A 15,527-nucleotide genomic window follows, 5' to 3' on the forward strand; every position below is an offset into this window, starting at 1 on the left:
CTTTGCTCGCCAGCTAATCAAGACCTGCTTTACTACTAATAGAGAATCTCCCTTTATGATTAGCTTTTGAATTTTCTGTTTTAAAGCAGCCTGCAGCCCTTGAAACAATGCTGTGAATTCAGCCTCATTGTTACTTTCAACTTCCAGATGTATTCCATTCTTTAGAATCAGCCCGCCTTCTGAATCCTGGATTATATACCCCCCGCCGGTGGCTTGATGTATACTCCTCTTATATGAACCGTCAAAGAATAAAACATGAGCTGTCTGGATGTTGATGGTGCACATAATAAGACAAGAGCTTTTATCTTCTCTGGATCAGGTTCAATTCCATTCTGAGATATCATATGCCCCAACAGCTTCACCTTTGAATATTCTAAATGACACTTCTTTGGATTCAGCTATCCACCTGCATCATCCATTTTAGAAAATACTTGCTCCAATTTATTACCATGCTCCTTTTGAGAACTATATACACATATATCATCCAAAAAAGCTCTCCCAAAATGATCTGTAAGAGGTGCAAGTACTCTATCAGTGTTCCTCTGATACCACGAGGGTGCATTTTTCAAACCAAATGGTACTACTCGGTAACAGAAGCAACCCCACGGTGTAATGATAGTGGTTTTTGCCTGGTCCTTCTCAGCAATTGAGATCTGAAAATACCCAGAGAAGCCATTGCATACACTATACCTCTCATATCCAGCTACCCTGTCCAAAATATCATCAATGAATGGCAGAGGATAGTGATTGCTTTTTGTTGTAGCATTCAGAGGCTTGTAATCAATACAGACTCTCCACCCACCTGTATGCTTTGGAGTAAAGACCACTAGATTTGCCCAATCTGAGTGATCTACTGGATAAATTAACCCTGCTTTTAATAACTTACTCAACTCCTCTCTTAATACAGGCAATAGCTCTCTATTTATCCTCCTCAGTTTCTGAAACATTGGCCTCACACCCTGGCCTCACACCCTCTTTCAATACTATAGGCATTGGTTCACATTTGAATCCTCGGATCTCTTCATATGAAGTAATGAGGGAATTTATGTATTACCTTCATATACTCTTCTTTCTCCACTGGTTTCAATCTAGGATTCAGCATGCCCTGTAAAAATAACAGCTTCTCTTTCTCTGTACTGGGTGATGGAGGCTGCATCAGACTGTCCATATCTTCAAGCCTGCTCTCCTCTTCCTTCTTTAACTCCTCTTCAGCTTGCATTACATGCTCATTTTCTTCCTTCATTATAAATGATACCTGGCTCTCATCATCAAAAGTAGAACTCTCTTCTTCAGTTTCACTATCTGTATACTCATCAATCAGCACTTGTTTCTTCAAGCTCACTCTTCATTTCCCGCTTACTACTCAGGCTGAAATTCCTGGCTCTTCCTCTCTTATTATGTATTGTTATAGTCCCTCTTCTCCAATTTTGGATGGCACCCACCTGTCTGAGCCAAGGTCTGCCCAAAATTAGTGGATAAGCTCCCAAACCAGCTGGCATAATATGGCAATTTATGTTGCAAACCACACCAAAAGCAGTCACTGGCACTTCTGTACATATACCCAGACACTTCACTTTTGCATGATTTGCCAAATGGAGTCTAAAATCTGAACTAGCATTCAGCTTTAACCCCAATCTCTCCATACAGGACTGAGTCATTACACTCATTTGTGCACTGCCATCAACATATGCTTCTCCAACACTCACACTTCCACACCAAGCATCAACCAATGGACAAATATCAGGAAGGTCTTCCACAGACATCAGCTCCATTTCGCCTTGTGTGGGCTCCTGCTCATTTACTTTCCTCGGATTTTCCAACTTCTTCCACTCTCTCTTAAGCTTCGGACACAATCCAAGCAATTGGGCAAAAGTTATATTGGCTACCCTTCCCTTTAAATCTCCCATCAATGTATACTCCTCCTGACCTTGACCAATATGCAAATCTAAAGTTTTATAATGTCTTCTTGGCTTCCTCTTCTTCTTCTCTGGTTGAGGGCTTATATCAAATTGGACATGTTTGCCTTTCTTAGAAGATGGTTCAGGTTCTGCCATTGTACTTCTCGTCCTCTTTGCCACAGGCATAATCTCTAGAATGGCCTCTACTCCTATCAGGCTGAGAGCTGGTCCCTTTCCTTTATCCTCCCATTTAACTCCACTGGTAGAGGGTTGATTTGGATCTTTTACTTCAATACTATGATCCCCCGATCTATCATTAGTCCTCTGCATCACAGGATACATTCCACCACTTGCTCTGGGCAGTTTGTCACACTTCATTTGGACTCCTCACTCTAGCAAACTGTGCCAAAAATGCAGCTCTGACTACACGACGGTACTCAGGATCCTGTTGATGAATGTTCCTGTGTGTAGTCACAAACATCTGTAGCCATGTTTTTGCATCACCCTGCAAGCAATAAGTCAAAATCTGAGAAAGGATCTCCGGGGTTGCCCTGTCTTTCATCAAGGCTGTAAATTCCATCTTCTCCAGAAACCTGATTGCACTTTCATGTGGCAATCCCCAATACTCTGGAAAATCTTGAGCCATTTCCCAAATATTTCTTCACACAACCCCTGTCGTCTTTCACAAACCAGAGGAAATCTGCTCCTCTCTGGAGGCACCAAAAAGTGATGGCACGGAAGCGGTAAAGCTGTTTACGCCCTTATAGGGTGCCACACTTCCACACACGCATATGAATACACCAGAAAACCAGGCCCAAGAGCATGAACAAGATTTATATTTCAGATCTAGCTGTCACAAGTTGTACCCAAACCAACAAAGAAACAAAAAAAACTCTCTGGCATCACCAAACACCAACCAACAGCTAATCAAGAGAATTTACAACTCTGGCCTGAGTCTCCAGAAGAGGATAATTTAGCAGAGAAACCACTCTCTCCTACACCACCAGTACACTGCTAGTCCTTCAAGCAAAAAAAACAATCACCCTTCTATCTTTGTCGCCAACCCAATAACCAGCCCAAATAAAAGATTCTTCTTGCAAGCTACCAGTCCCTACCCTCTTCACAGCAACCTGATTCTCTGTCACCAGCACAACAACTAAAAACCTCTGCTATCACCAGCCAACACCACTGAAAGGAGACGGCGACCCCTTCTACTTCAGTCAACGCCAGCAGTGCAGCCCTCTCTCTCACCATGCCTGTCCTCTCCTACCAGCAGACGACCACCACCTCATATACATGATCTTGTGCACCTGTCTCCTCTGGCTGACCAACGCCACTTACTTCTTGTAGCCAAGGTGGCTCACTCGGCTCACTAACCTTGGCTGTTCTTCACACGAGAAGCCCCCAAAAACAACAAGGCAGCCTTGCACCTTTTGTCTGAAGCCCCAGCCCTCTACAAGGTGGCCACCACACGTCTTTGCTTTAGCTCCTCTAGCGGATCGAAGACCCCAATGGCTCCTTCGGCTCCCTTCTTCAGCGCCAGCCCTTCAAAGTTGCTCCCTCTCTCCATTAGCTCTTCGCCAGCCCGTCGGCTACTCCAGTCACTCGCCAGCGATCTCCAGCACCAGCCACATGACCTCCAGCACTGCCACGCTACTCGCTCTCTCACACGGTGGCCCTTCTCCAGTCTCTGCACAACGGCCTTCAGCTCCTCTTACGTCGACTCTGTCTGCTCCAGCACTTCCGGCCACGTCCAGCTGCTCTTCACAGGTCCCCAGCGTCAAACGATGGCCTTTGTCTGCCTCAGCTGCACTTCCGACCACGCCCAGCCACACCGCCTCTCTGCTCTATCACCTGTACCTGTGGCTACACACGCCCCAGTGTTGCTTTTTAACCAGGCTGTCTCCTCACAGGCATATATGCCTGTCTCCTCACAGGCATATACGCACAGCTGCGCCCGAGAGCCCCCTCCTCAACACGACCTTTTTTGTTCTTCCCTACACCCCGCGCCGACTCGCCAACTCTCCAGCCCTTTCGCCAACCTTCTGGAGGTATGCGCTGGAAGCCACACAGGCCTCCACGCCAACCTGTCTTATTTATGGCCACGTTGATTATCATTTTATTCTTTATTTTGGGCTTGGAAAATGGCCACAATCCAACTGTCCTTTTCACACCATGTTAAAGTCTACATTGGCCCTATACTTCAACGTATTCTTAAATTGCAACCTTCAGTGCCCACTTATTAAAGGGACGCGTACACAATCAGGCGATTGAGGAGCTGAAACCATCTCCAGTGAACCTCCAGTAGACCACGTCCGGACAGGCCTGTACATGCTCACATCAAAACCATTTACTCTGTACACTTGGCAATGCTCTCAAAAGCAAAACCTTCACACATGCCATGCACACGTATGTACACATTACCAACTCCTATTTTGTCTGCACAGCGTTGTTAGCAAAGCCCGAGAATGACCCAAGGTATCCGTCATACCTTTGGGAGAATAAGGATCGCCGATTGAGGTGAGAGATTATGAGGCTGCCTAGTTCTGAGGGCCCAGGCTAGTGCGGTAAATAAGCCCACCCTAGTGTGCAGACATCCCTCTGAGGGACGGGAGGATCGAGCGATGGAGCCTGAGAGGGTGACAAGCCGGCTTGAGTCCTCACCACAATGAGGTGTATGGTCCCGTAGGGTTTTGCCTAGCATGTAGAGGCTGGAAGGCCGAATTCTAGATCATCGGCAGAATAAAGGAAAAGAATAAGAGAGCTAGTTTGGCTTATATGGAATTGACTCATGTATAAACTTTTTATATAAATATATCTTGTCTTTGGCATGATTGCATTGTGTAAAAAAGGCTGTTTTAACAAACCTTGTGAAAAGGGCCTTAATTAAGGAATATGTTTATTTATGTCAAACAGTGTGGTAGGATTAATTAGAAAACAAATTGATGCGTGAGTAGGGTGGAAAGTGGGAGGATGGAATGCCCCGACGGCACCATCCTACGGACAGGTGGACCCGATTAGGCAGGTAGCTTTCCAACAGATTAAGTGAAAGCCCTACGCTAGATAATTAGGTTCTTGGGCAACTCTATTCTAGAAGACTAGGCCAGCGGCTATGCCTTGCATAAGATGAGAAAAAAAGTGTTGTCTCTAGAAATCAAGTCTAGTAGTTGCCCAATTTATGATCAATTGCCCTATGGGTGATTTGATATTTAGAAAATCACGCTCCCCCTGCGGGATAGAGCTAGGTCATACCTATAAATCGTATCCTTGAATCTCTACAGGGTCAAGGTGTCGATGAATAGAAAATTTTTTCCAAGATAAGACTTAGTGGACTATCTTAAGTGTTCCTCCCATTTTAGAAGGGAGGAACCTTACAATTGGTATCAGAGCCGATCTTAGCTCCTAGGAATTGTCATTTAAGGGTTGTTTTGCAATGAATGTTTTACCTAACATAATGCTAATTAGTAAAGACATCCTACTAAAACAAATAAGTTGAATTGATGTTTGAATGATTGTAGAAAGAGGAAGATGCCTACTCCAAGTTTCTAGTTTTCCAATGCATCTTCGAGACTGCTAGTCACTCCTCGAATTTCGAGTTCCGCGACACCATGGTGCAGATATTAGAGAAGATGTCCCTCCCTCATTTCTCTCGTATTCAAAGAGGATGGGGTAGAGATTTCTGGAGTCGTGGACCGAGATACTTCTTCATCCGAGCAGATCAAATTGGAAACCTCACCACCGGCCTTAAGCGGATTCATTGGATTGAGAAGCTGAAGATGATCCGCTTATTTTGGTTCGTCGGTACCCCCAGGGCCGACACCTCGGTGACTATAGATGGGGTTCGCATACCTTAGGATCATTGGGTGTATGACAAAGTGATGCAGGTCTTACCTGCTGATAGAGTAGCAATGTTGGGATCTACCCCAATCCAGAGTTTACCACCCTTACCATCAGTTTTTAGAGTCTTAGAAACTACAGCGGAACCCTCATATTTCACCTATGTGGACCGCTCTACCCTTATGTCATAGTCAAGCCTAGGAATTTCCCTTGATGTCAAATAAGACTAATTATATTAGTCTCAGATCTTTGTAATAAAACTTGTCCTTGTAAATATTTGAAAATAAAATAATTTCAATGTTTTACTCTCCAAAAATGCTTCTTCCAGAGAAGGCCCTCTGTGTTTTGAGTGCAATGAGCCAGCACACTTTAGAGCCAACTGTCCCAAGATGGCAACATCATTTCCCCAAGGTAGCAGAGAAAATCAAGGCCGTGGAATCCCTATCCACCAAGGTGCAAGAGGCAGTGGCCATGGCAGAGGCCGCGGCGGAGGAGCAATTTTTGCTAGGACTGCGCCCTGTGTTATAAGTGAAGAATCAACCTTGGAAACGCCTGAAGAAGAGAGCGCCACCGTCCATGCGGCAGTAGAATACCAAGGTCCGAATAAACAATTTGGTGTAATCCAAACCCCCGCCACTCATCAACGGTAAGCCATTTCAGCTTTTGATTGATTGTGGCAGTACCCATTTATTCCTTTCTCCTATAGGTACTTACAAAAATTAAACTTGAGTCAAAAAACAGCTAGAAGAATGATTGTAGAGTTAGCCAGTGGGAAAGAAGTAGTATCTCGCCACTCTATAGGGAACCTTGATTTTGAGCTGGGTAACAAGCAAACTCATGGTTACTTTAGAGTCTTGCCATTAGGAATTTATGATGGAATCCTTGGGATGAATTGGTTAATTGCAAACAAAGCTAGCATTCATTATAACCAGGGGAGTATCACTTTTGAAAATGAGCATGGCTAAGTAATATCTGTTCAGGGGATCACAGGGAAACCTAAATCTAGGGTAGTCAAGGCAAAACATCTTCTCAAGGGAACACGTAAGGGTCAGCAAGTTTTCTTAGTCAAACTCAACAAAGTCATTGAACCTAGTATAGACACAGAACCCTCTTGGCTCCAAGAATTCTCTGACATCTTCCCTGACGAGCTTACAGGGTTACCGCCTCCTCGAGAAGTCGATCATGAAATCGAGGTGATCCCTAGAGCTCAACCCGTCTCAAAAACTCCCTATAAAATGTCCCTTCCTGAAGCCATTGAACTTAAGGAGCAACTTTCCCAACTCATTGAACAAGGATTTGTACGCCCCAGTAGCTCTCCTTGGGAAGCACCTGTTCTTTTTCAAAAAAAGAAGGACGGAACTCTCCGCCTTTGCATAGATTATCGAGGGCTAAATCAAGTCAATGTCAAGAATAAGTATCCTATCCCTCGCATCGACGAACTTCTTGACAGGCTTCATGGGACCAAAGTCTTCTCAAAAATAGATTTGAGGTCTGGTTACTATGAGATCAAAGTCAAGGAAGCAGATATACCCAAAACAGCCTTCAATACCCGTTATGGCCACTATGAGTTTACTGTACTGTCATTTGGGTTAACCAATGCTCCTGCAACCTAATGCAAGATATATTCCGTCCTTACTTGGATGAATTTGTGCTTGTTTTCTTTGATGACATCTTAATCTACTCCAAATCAATGGAAGAGCATGAGGAGCATGTGCGTAGAGTTCTGCAATTGCTGCGCAGACACAAACTCTATGCCAAGAAAAGCAAATGTACCTTCTTTACTTATCAAATTGAGTATCTTGGATTCATCGTCTCCAAAAATGGCATCTCAATAGACCCCGCCAAGGTCAAGGATATTCTAGAATGGCCACCCCCTAAATCAGTTCGTGAAGTTCGTGGGTTTTTGGGAATCACGGATGGTATAGGATTTTTATCAAAGATTATGCCTTGGTAGCTGCACCTTTGACGGATCTTCTTAAGAAGGATTGCAAAATAGTGTGGCTACCAATCCATCAAAACAGCTTTGATCAGCTCAAGGTCATTATCACTTCTGCCCCAGTCCTGAAACTTCCTGATTTCACTACAAGGGATCGGGCTCATACCCACGCTCCTAGCCGCTAAAAATGACTTGTGAATAAAAGTAGCGGGCCCGTGTATCAGCGCGTGTATCATCGCGGCCACAGACATGCGTGTAAAAGCGCGTGTATAGGACCCCTCAGACGCGCTTATACACGGGTGTGTAGCCGCGTTCTTTTCACAGACGCGTTGATACATGCGGCTATACACGCCTTTTTTTAATTTAGACGCGCTTATACACAGGTGTATAGCCGGGTTCTGTTCAGTTCAGATGTCTCAGACGCGTTTATACCTGCGTCTATACACGAGTTTCTTTAATTTAGATGCGCTTATACACGCGTAATTGTCAGTTTTGACGCATTAATACACGCGTATTTTACAGAGTATCCGCGTAAATACACGCGAGTTTTAGCAGTTCTGACGCGTTTATACACGCGAACAGAGAGCAAAAAAAAAAATCCAGAGAGTGCTATTTGGTGCCTGAATACTGTTCCAGCATTCCAGCACCCAATAGCACTCTCTGGATTTTTTTTTTTGTGCATTAGACCATCCCATTAGACCATCCATGTAAGGTCCCTCCCTTTAAAAATGGGAGAAACACTTAAGATAGTCCGCTAAGTCTTCTCTTGGGAAGAATTTCCTATTCATCGACACCTTGACCCTGTAGAGATCCAAGGATACGATTCATAGGTATGACCTAGCTCTATCCCGCAGGGGGAGCGTGATTTCCTAAACATCAAATCACCCATAGGGCAATTGATCAAAATTGGGCAACTACTAGACTTGATTTCTAGAAACAACGCTTTTTTCCTCATCTTGTGCAAGGCACAGCCGCTGGCCTAGTCTTCTTGAATAGAGTTGCCCAAGAACCTAACTATCTAACGTAGGGCTTTCACTTAATTTGTTGGAAAGCTACCCGACTAATCGGGTCCACCCATCCGTAGGATGGTGCCGTCAGGGCATTCCATCCTCCCACTTTCCACCCTACTCACGCATCAATTTGTTTTCTAATTAATACTACCACACTGTTTGACATAAATAAGCATATTCCTTAATTAGGGCCCTTCTTCACAAGGTTCGTTATAACAGCCTTCTTACACAATACAATCATACCAAAGACAAGATGCAATTATATAAAAAGTTTATACATGAATCCATTTTCATACAAGCCAATGCGGCTCTCTTATTCTTATTCTGCCGATGATCTAGAATTCGGCCTTCCAGCCTCTACATGCTGGGCAAAACCCTACGGGACCATACACCTCATCGTCGGCCGCTGGCGAGGACTCAAGCCGGCCTGTCGCCCTCTCAGGCTCCATCGCTCGATCCTCCCGCCCCTCAGAGGGATGTCTGCGCACTAGGGTGGGCTTATTTACCGCACTAGCCTGGGCCCTCAGAACTAGGCAGCCTCATAATCTCTCGCCTCAATCGGCGATCCTTATTCTTCCAAAGGTATGAGGGATACCTTGGACCATTACCGGGCTTTGCTAACGACGCCGCCCGGCTACACAAGCACGGAACGGAGTTAGCGTTGAAGCCAAAAAAAATCTTGAATTCCAAAGATAACAACTTCAATGCAATTTTCTAAGTATAGCATTCACAATTCATGAAGATAGCAATTTCAACGTAATTTATCGAAAACAATATCACATAATTCATAATTTCATATAATTTTTTTATGTCGTCATTTTAAGAGGAAAAGACACCATTCATTAATACTAATTTTAAGAAAAAATCTCTTCTTTTGAAAATTAACCAATCTAACCTGGCCACCGTTTCCTTGAGCGGCTTGAAAAGGGACTGGAGCCGCGTTGGGCGCATCTCCCTCCATCTCGTTGTTACGTGCGCCTCTTGAGGTAATATTTTGCCGTCTCCGGGATGAGGCCATCGTAGGTGTCGCCTTGTAGAGCTCGCTGCTGCGATCGAAACGCTTCAGTCGGATCTGAATTCCGAGCTCGTTTGCTCACCGTACGAGCAAAAGAAAATGGCGCACGAACCCTCGCTTGAGTAAAAAATCCCTTACTAAAGTCTACGCAAATGGGGGGGGGGGGGATTTGTGAGGGTGTCCTTAAGGCCAAAGGCAAAAACGTGGAGAGGGTTGGGAGGGGTGGCTGCAAGCCTCTATGTAAGTCTATTCACACGGGGGGGGGGGGGGGGAGAGAGAAGAGTTAAGGACACTGGTCCATGGCAAGGGGAGGATGGAGGAAAAATTGGCTTATCTGAAAAGAGTCAAATGAGGTGCTGTGAGAGGGGTGGCTGCAAGGGCGGCTGTACTTGCAGCAAGTACGCTACGGCGGTACGGACGGCGGCACAACAGGGCGTACGCTACACAGAAGTGCGTGTCGACTGAAGAGCACCCCGGGGGTTTATATAGCTGAGGGGTGAGGGTGCGGGCGCTGCGCAAAGGAAGGACGAAAGGACGGTGTACCTTCAAAGGCTATGGATCAGTGGCCTGCATGGGTCTACGGGAAAGGTACGGTGCTGGTTGCCTGGGAAAGGAGTGGTACGCATGTACCTTATCCGGTCTGGGTGTCCGGGTGTCCGCCCAAGGGTATGCGCGGACCAAACAGTGGGCGGCCGTCCTTTGGTTCTTGGGCGGCCATTGTACGGGCGCCCTAGTAAGTATGTACGGACCAAATTTTGGGGCGGGGTACCCAAATTTGGGGCGCCCACCTCGATTTGCGTGCCGGACCGCCCCGGGGGGCGAAAATTTTTTTTGTCCGGGAGGTTCTCCTGGTCGCAGGGGTTCAGACCGTTCGTCAAACGGACGTGCGGTCGTGCATTTATTAAGGTTTAAAGATCGCCATTTTCTAACTAAAATGATCGAAATTAGCGTATAAGCTTGATCCGGTGTCCGTTTTGGATGCTGTAAAATCCTATATTAGGGTAAAATCGCGCGCAGATTCCAAATTTGGGCTCAGAATTTGAAGATTCTAAGTGGAAATGACTCAAATAATTAAATTATTGATATTTATACCATAAAAACTCATAATTACATGGACATTTCTTTATTAGTGAAGATGGGTACGTTACAATCCATGAAGAACATATGCACGAGGGAGATTAAGACAAGAACAACATGAATGCATACATTGTCAATACACGATTCAAGACAGACATGAATGTAATACTATCGATCAATCAATTCAATATTACTATCAAAATTTCATACATGTATACAAGGGAGTCCATATCTCGAAGTAGCCCATGGCTTCAGTTTACAAAAAAATATATACAATCACATCCTCAATATGGAATGTGATACTATAAGTCTGAGTACTACTCAGACCCAGATGATGACTCGGTGCTCCCTCCATGCTCAGATGAGCTCACATCGGTCGGAATGTCTGATGAGTAGTGCTCACGTCCACCCTCTGTAGTGGCGGCCGGTGGATCATCAGTAGCTTGTGCCTGTTCAAGTAATATATAATATATAAGTATATATATATGTAATTCAATAAACCAAAATCATTCGTTTAGAATTTTCAAGTACCTGTCGACCGTATGGTCTCATGGCCATCTCGAACTGCGCGTCCGTAATACGTCCCTCGGCTCTGAAGATGGCCCACATGTCACGTCTGCTATGCCGGCGAGCATACGCAGTATCGTGGGTTGTGGGCTTCCTCCCCGTAACCCGTCGCTGTATCATAATCAACACAATTTGTAAGATTAAAACAATCATAGAATCAATGAATTAAGTAAACAATCAAATAAAGTGGCAAGATACGAACTCTGCCTCCCATGACTCGACGTCGCCAGATCCGAAATGCGAAGATCCAATGGTCTCCATCTGGATCCGTCGTGCCTCCACATGCTGCCTGCTCTTCACGCCACCCTCTGCTCGTTTCTTTGCCTCCTTCCACTCGCGTTTGTGCGCAGTGGTGGCAGGTTTCTCGGCAGGATAGCCACCCGCAGCTACATTTAGCCGGTCATCGTACGCGAGTTTTTTAAGGTGAGATCTTTTATTACTTAAGATCTCCCTTATTCGCGTCCTTCCCCATACATCCGAGAATGTAGCATGTGGGGGATTGGGGTACCGACTATGTACAGCCTCTATCACCTCCCCAACTAATCGGCTATTTTGATCTTTAAATTTAATAAAATAATTTCTATATGAGTTTGATACTACCCCACGCATGTACTCCATTACCTCCCTCCCCCTCGCATCCACCATCACTATCCCGCCCCTATCCGTCACATCATAGCAGACCACTCTCTCCATCTCTCTCATCTCCTCCTCTTCCGAACTGTCTCCTCTAACTCTTCTCCCTCTATCTCCTCTCTCACCGCGTGCCCTACTACCTCCCCCACCTCCCCCACCAAAGCACCCGCCGCATCCTCCACTCCCACTCTTCCTACTGTTGCGGGTGGAGTCACGACTGGGGGATTGTCTACGTGACGGTGGCTGTGAGCCCTGACGTGGCGGTGGCTCTGAGGGAGCACATGATGGTGGCTATGAGGGTGTACGTGAGTGTGTCTGGGACGAGGTATGTCTCCTCGATGGACGTGGAAGAGGAGAAGCTGCATGCTGTCTCGTCGGACTCGGAGGAATAGACGGCACTGGAGTGCCCTGGATACTCGCGGTAGGGGTATAGACACCAGGCAGGGAAGGAGGGGGATGGGCATACATATACTCTGTAAACTCAACCGGACCAGGATGGCGCCCAAAATGATTCAGCATCTCCATCAGCCAATTGCTGTATGCAAATGGATCGGATGAAGAACCTGGAATATCCATAAAGAACATGCAACAAACATCTTCATGTACATCATGGGCTGTCTCTTGACTCACACAAATATCATCATTCAAGTCAGTTGTGTTGCCTGCAAATCATGAATTCTGAAACGCAGTCTCGTGTATACACCCGTGCAGAAACGCGTGTATACACCCATCAGAAAACGCGTGTATACACCCGTCCAGAAACGCGTGTATATCCGCGTGAACAGACTCTGCAGACAGAGTACACGCGCTTTTACACGCGTTTCTACACGCGACCTGCGAAAAAAAAATTTCAAAAGGACCGACCCCCGACAAAGACAAAGTGTCCTTATAAAAGGACCATTGTCGCCCCTGTCAGAATCATTCACCCAATCGTGTGCACAGAAGCAAAAGGACGGAGACAAACCCAAAAAGCAAAGAGCAAATAGCATAAACAAATCTGAGGAAAGAGACAAGGCACAGGACAAACTGACTCACCTCGGAAAAAGTGAGTCCTCTCTGCTCCTTCTCTGCTCCCTCCTTCTCCCGTGTGTGCTCCTTCTCTGCTCCCTCCTTGCACTTAGGTTTCGTTACTGTTGGAAGAGGCGAAAACGAAAGCAGTGTTGATTTGTTAGTTCAAAATCTATATTTGGGGAAGGCGGGCTATTTTTAGTTTAAACATGCCGTCGCATTTATAAACGCGTGTATATTCGCGTGTATGATGTTTTAGCTGCGTTTATACACGCGTTTTGCAGGAATTACCCGCGTTAATACACGCGATTTTTAGGAAGTAGCCGCGTTAATACACACAATTTTTAGGAAATAGCCGCGTTAATACACGCGATTTTTATACTTTCATTAAAAACATATTATGATTTTGTGTTTTCTGGTTTGTACACAGGATGTCATCAACCTCTTCAAACAGTTCTGGGGAAGATGAGACAATGCGTCATCGTAATCGCGATGTGTGGTTGGGACAACGGATCAAATGTATGTGTAATCGATGTCAAGGATGCATTGTACGATGTCGTGCCACGGCACGTCTATGGTGTGAAACCATGCATGTGAGACCATCAAATGCAAATCCAGATGCATGGGATTAAGTGTCTGTGTACATACGGGATGTATGGTGTGTGGAGGGTTTTGCTTTTGAGGGCGTCGCCAGGTGTACAGGTGAAATGGTTTGGTGTTGAGCTTGTTACAAGCCTGTCCGCCGGTGAGAGGTCAGCTGGGAATGGTTTCAGCTGCTCCGTCGTCTGAATTTGTGGGCGCGTCCAAATACAATGGGCACTCGTGAGTCAGTATTTGAAGGTATGAGGCATGGGCAATTAAAGAGGATGAGGCCAATATGCCTTGACATGGTGTGAAAAGAAGGTACGGTGGCCATTATTGAAATTCTAAAATATATATATGGTATAATACAAACATGGCTACAAAAGGAATGGCCACGTAGCAGCCAAGGGAGCCGCCAGTATGAAGTTCTCGAAGGTGTGAGTCGCCAGGGGGGGAAGAGAAAGAGTTGTCGCCGTCGCCTGGGCTCAGAGATTGAAAGCTGTGGGAGGCAGGCGTTTGCTGCAGAGAGCTGAAGGCGACTGGGTTGCTCTACTCCAAAGGAGAGCTGCAGGCGATAACTGGGGCGCCAAACTGACTGCAACAGTGAGAAGCGGTGGTGGCGAAGGCTTTGAAGCCTAGGTGTGTGGTATCGACTGTAGGGAAAGAGCTCTTCCACCAATAGGGTCGACAGCACAGAAGTAGTAGGGACCCTAACCAACTGTTAGAGAGGCTGGAGATGGCTTTGGCTACTGGCGAGGACAGGAAGCCCTGTAAGTTTTGTGTTGGGCGCTGCAGCAGATAGGCGCAGCTGGAAGAAAAAGAGGGACCGCCTTGTGCAGAAGGTCGCTCAAGTGCTGCAAAAGAGGGAGGCTTAGGTGTGTGTGCAGTGAGAGACTCTCGGGTATGTGCAGCCACAGAGGATAGCAGGAAAGAAGAGGAGCTGGGCCACCTCCGTATGCGCAAGATAACTGCCGAGCTATTTGCTGTTCTCCCAAGCAATCAAGCAGAGCTAGTTTTTTTCATTAATTTCTGATGATGATTTTGCAAATCGGCGGATTACTAAAGGCTAGCCTTTCAACGCTTGAGGTATTGACCATCATATAGCTCAGTTGATATTGTTCTTGAAAGCTGTAGATATCATCGAATTGGGCGGTTAGATCTACGTAAAATATGGTCAATTGATGGCTAATCTTTTCAAAGGTTAAGGTAATATCATACAGCTTATGTACTGTTACTGAATATGTCATCAATGGTGGGGCGGTTAGTAAGCAACTTCAAGCAACAAGGTAGATCACGATCATGGTGTGGTCATGTAAAAATGTGAGTTAGAATTTTCTTTGGTAAGTTAATGTTAAAACTGATGTAATGCCCTACATGGACGTTATCAAGGCTGCAAAATCAAAATGCTGTTACAATCACAGAAAACAAAAAGTAGATTATGCTGATTTTGCAAGTATACAGTGCCAGGAAATGGAGAATGGAAAGCCAGAGACACCAAAGTGAAGTAATTTTTGTGAAAGGCAATTAATGTTTTGGTGTGAATACCTTCTCTTTAGCACCTTTGAGTTGTATCTCATGCAGGTTTTGTGTTGTCATGTAATCAAGCAAGAGGTTATGTGAAGTGACAATGTGAATGCCGTCTTTGGTGACCTGTTACTCTCACAGCCAGAAGCCCCGCGCTTTCCCAGCGACACCGCCCACGTCACGACAACGAGCACGTCGAATTACCTTGAATCACATCTCCATGTATGGAGAATGGAATCAAACAGGTTTAGAGGTGAGTAGATGTAATTTGATGGTATTCAAATGACTCATGGTATCCAAATTAAATTAATAGAGTTGTAATATATAAACTCTAATTGAAGCAGGATGCAGTACCACACCCTAACATGGTACCCTTCGCGCGATGAGAGCACGTAAAGCGTCGACGAGATGATGCTGGAGCTTCGGGATCTATTGTCAGA

Source organism: Cibotium barometz, chromosome 27 (assembly GCF_041138505.1).
Source record: "Cibotium barometz isolate CiBa-2024 chromosome 27, ASM4113850v1, whole genome shotgun sequence".
NCBI classification, from domain to species: domain Eukaryota; kingdom Viridiplantae; phylum Streptophyta; class Polypodiopsida; order Cyatheales; family Cibotiaceae; genus Cibotium; species Cibotium barometz.